This window comes from Ctenocephalides felis, unplaced genomic scaffold, assembly GCF_003426905.1.
Source record: "Ctenocephalides felis isolate EL2017-DRISC unplaced genomic scaffold, ASM342690v1 CF-g0.4_SCAFFOLD_01604, whole genome shotgun sequence".
Classification (NCBI taxonomy): Eukaryota; Metazoa; Arthropoda; class Insecta; order Siphonaptera; family Pulicidae; genus Ctenocephalides; species Ctenocephalides felis.
In genome coordinates, this window is record NW_020537758.1 from 26,814,421 (window position 1) to 26,819,188 (window position 4,768).

Sequence of the window (4,768 nt, forward strand, 5' to 3'; positions counted from 1 at the left end):
TATATACTATATATCTGACAGTTTTCTGGCGCAATTGCGTTTATGCTTCGACGTCTCTTGGAAATGTATACCAAACTTTTCATGGAAAACTCAATTTCAAAGTGCAATAACAAGGCATTGAAAATGCGTAAAAGTGTTATGTATATCCTGCTGCAGCGACATATTGGTATATATAAACATATATATGTATATATATATATATATATATATATATATATATATACATATATAATAGGGCAGGCCGATTTAAAAGTCGCATGTGATTACACAGATTTTCGGATACTAGGAATCAAAATAAGATACTTTGCCGAAGCAATCATATCTCTAAAATGAAATCTGCTGTCCCGTCCTTTTGCCCAAAGATTGGGTCCAATTTCAAAGAACCCCGTTTTGGCCAATTTGGAGCGCCTCCATAGCGTCCAAATATATGACCGACCTCTACTTACTTTGGAAGGCTGATCCACCCTGAAGAAGAGGTCACTTATACAAAAATTGCAAAAAAAATTTTGTTTTGTGATAAAGATCAGCAAAAAAGTTTTTCTAAGACTGTTTTTTCGGATAATAATTCATAGCTACATACGAAAAAGTTTACTAATTTTTTGTTTCATTTTTAACTTCCTGTAGGGTAAGTTATAGTATTTGCAAAAAAATCGAAAATGAAAATTTATATATATTTTTACGTTTCAGAAATATATATATATATATATATATATATATATATATATATATATATATATATGTTTGCTCTATGTTCACCATATTAGAGTTGTGGATAAAATTACACATTTTCAACGAAAATGTTTTCCACAGCTTTCTACTATGGGTGTATCTAATCTTAGTAATGGCATATGGGTTGTGTACGTCATGAAAGTGATTTGTTGCTCTTTTTCATAAATTCTGATTTATACGTCTTACACTCACGTATAACATCATTTATTATGCATGCTTCATCTTCGTTAATAAATATTATCTGGTATTATGAGTTTGAATATGTTGTTATTGACTTCTACTTCGAGTGTCATCTGTGATAAAATTTTCAATCATTTTAATAATTAATTATCTAAATCATCTATTACATCATCGAGTTTGAATATGTTGTTATTGACTTCTACTTCGAGTGTCATCTGTGATAAAAACTTCAATCATTTTAATAATTAATTATTTAAATCATCTATTACATCAATTGATAGTACGGCGTAAAATGGCAATTGAACATTTCTTAGTCTATATGTTCCACATTTTTGTGCCTGCTTCCGTATTATTATATAGGTTTTTAAATATTATTTGTAATTTTTATTATTTAGTAAACATTTTTCCTCAGTTTCATGTTACATGAGGCCTCTTTTACGGCATATATGTTTTGTAAATATATTTGCTTGAGCGCAAGTGTGCAAAACTATCTAAACCATAAAAAGAACTCAAAAGTTTCTTATACGAAAACTCCAGGACATGAATTTTCTCCGATCCTTAATTCTTATATAAGAGACAAGTTCGACATTTATACTAAACGGACTTGGATAACATGTAAACAGCGGCCAATATAAATCGAATAAGTTTATTTTGCCTTCCTCAACTCGATACCTTGATTCATTCTTCTGTTTACTTGCGGTATATCATCAGATTTCTTTATCAGACAAGAAGTGATATCAGCAATTGTCGAAAACAAAAGTGGAACTAGCTGTAAGTGGAATTCTGTCTTGAGGCAATTATGGCATCGTGCCTTAAGGCAAATTGCTGAAACTTCCCGTACCGTAACGAAATGTTCGAGGAATATTGAATGTTTTCAAATAGATTATTATAAATATTGTAACATTGTCTAATATTTATAAGAATTATATAAACTGAATTGCAGAGTTGAAATTATTTGTAAAGTATATTAGAACTATAGTCAGAATTAAAAATAAAATCTGAAATATTTCGATATACAAAAAACTACAAAAAAAAAAAAAAAAAAAAAAAAATTGGAACAAAATTTTTTTTCCAAAATCAATTATTTTGTTAAGACAAGCAGAAAGTTCTTTGAATCATTTAAATCGGACGCTTAGTTCTCTCAAAAATTGCCATTTTTTACATATTTAGCTCCGTATCTTCAAAATGGCTGGGCCTACCTTTGCCAAAAACTAATAAACACTTCTCCCAATCATTACTAATTGAATGTTTTTTAGATCATTCCAATCGGATACTCCGTTCTCTCAAAAATTCGATTTCTATTTTCTGCACTCTTTGCTCCGTATCTCCGAATCGGCTGGACCTGCCTTTGCCAAAAACTAATCAGCTCTTTTCCCTATCAATAGGAATCGAATGTTTTTTGAACCATTCAAATCGGTTGATCCGTACGCCCGAAAACGTGGACGAAAATTTGTATCCATACATACATACACACACACACACACACACACACACACACACACACACACACACACATCCATTTTTTCTGAGGTATGCCAAAACGTTCAGAAACCTTCAAAACGTCGAGAAATGTAAAAATTTTCAATTCCGATTTTCGGCCCATTACAATAACTTACCCTACGGGAAGTTAAAAAATACGAAAGTTAGCTGAACTTCTTGATAATGATAACTAGTATTTGATGACATTGGACTGCTTATGGCATATTACTACAACTGATAATTTTATAAGGATAAATGTAATAAACTGATTGACTGAAATTTGTAATCCAAAAGGAAACGGAATACATCTTTGAAATTGTGTGAAATATAACTGAAACCTCAATTGTTCGACATGAATGCGTTATCTTTATGATGCTAGAAAATATACCTATTTCTCTAATTCTATATTATTTAATTTTGTGCGCAATATTCAGTTATGTTAGATGGATTTTACTTACTTTAGAAAATTTATGGCGTTATGAATGAATAGATGTAAATTTACGATTGAGCGCTGTGATGCAGGTTTATTATGTGAATTATTCCTCTTTGGTTTCTAAATAAACATAATTAAAGTTTTGTGATGGTGATGTAATAAAAGTTCTATTTAATCCATTTTGCCAAAAGTTTCCTAATTTTATTCATCACAAGAAATGGAAAATTCCCATCAGTATGTGAGTGTCACTCATCTTGTAGCAATATGTGTTACTGTAATTGATTTAGTCATTTTTAACTTTCTTTACAATATTACGCCCGAAATGCGTTATGTAAATAAAATAGGAATTAATATTAGATAAATCATATTCTCTAAATGGAACTGGCATTAATTGAACTTAATTATAGTATCGAGCTTAATTACTATATTCCAAACTAATTCTAAAACTATTTGATGGGTGAGGAGTGTTGACTTTTGAATGTTTGCAGAGTAATTGATAATTATTTGTCTTTATGAAATTAGCAAGCAAATGTGATAACAGAATATAATATTTAACATAGAATATAGTATTGAATTATTAATTAGCTTTTACCTAAGAATTTGGTGACTATTCGATAATTAATTAGTATTGTCGCAACTTGGCCAATATGCTCTGTTATTTGACTCAGTTGAAAAGTAATTTAAAATCTGTAGGATATTCTTAAAATGATATTTGTCTATAGAATTCAATAAAAATGTTAAATATTTCGTCTATATAATAAATATATTTCGATATATAATAAATTTTCGATAAATTATTAACTCCTTAAAATAGTTTAAGTAACTGATATTTAATTTTTATTAACTTTTTAATTAATTAATCTTAGCATAAGCAATAATTAACTTCCGACCATCTCAAATCGATTTTACGTAATAGTTACCAACTGTATCTAGTTGATAATTAATTGGCTTCAGCGCTAATTAGTTCATATGTGTATTGATTCAATGTAAATTAATATGGGTTATAGCTGTAGTATCTACAATGTAAAGTAATTAACATTTTATAGTGAACTTTTTTCATTATAGTATTTATTTGCCATTAATGTGATAATGCAAATATAAGAAATCAATGTGGCAAATAAATGGCTTACAAATAATTGGTAAATTAATTCGCTAAGGTCATCAATTGGTATATAAACATATACTTTTGCTTGTTTTATTAAATCATAAAAATTACTAAATTATATTATTTACTAAATTATATATTATGACTGGGATATGAAAATATTATATCAATAAATGAATAAAAAAAATTAATTATGTAATATCAAATTAAATTACTGAATTTCCGATCACCCTAAATTGGTTTCAAAAATTCCGAAACTATCATGTAGGTAATTGAACCATGTGATTATTGCTTTAGCATAATTAATTCAGCGATAATTAATTGCCTTTATAATTCCTGGTCCAAAATGTATCAAGTAATTGAAATTCGATTGAATGCTCCTTAATTTAGCCCCCGTACAATTGAGCGGGCGTTAATTGCGTTTTCATGCGAGATCATGCTGCAACGGCTGACCGCTCATCGACCTACCGCAACGGGGAACGGAAGGCCGCCGACACGGAGGAACCAAATTTTGTTGATTGACGAGAATGAGTGATAGTATTTGTGTACATAATAGTACGAGAGTATATAACAGTGTTTGTAAATATATTATAATACGTGAATGAGTAATAGTATTTGTCCATAATAGTACGAGAGTATATAACAGTGTTTGTAAATATAATATAATACGTTAATGAGTAATAGTATTTGTGTCCATAATAGTACGAGAGTATATAACAGTGTTTGTAAATATAATATAATACGTGAATGAGTAATAGTATTTGTATCCATAATAGTACGAGAGTATATAACAGTGTTTGTAAATATAATATGATACGTGAATGAGTAATAGTATTTGTGTC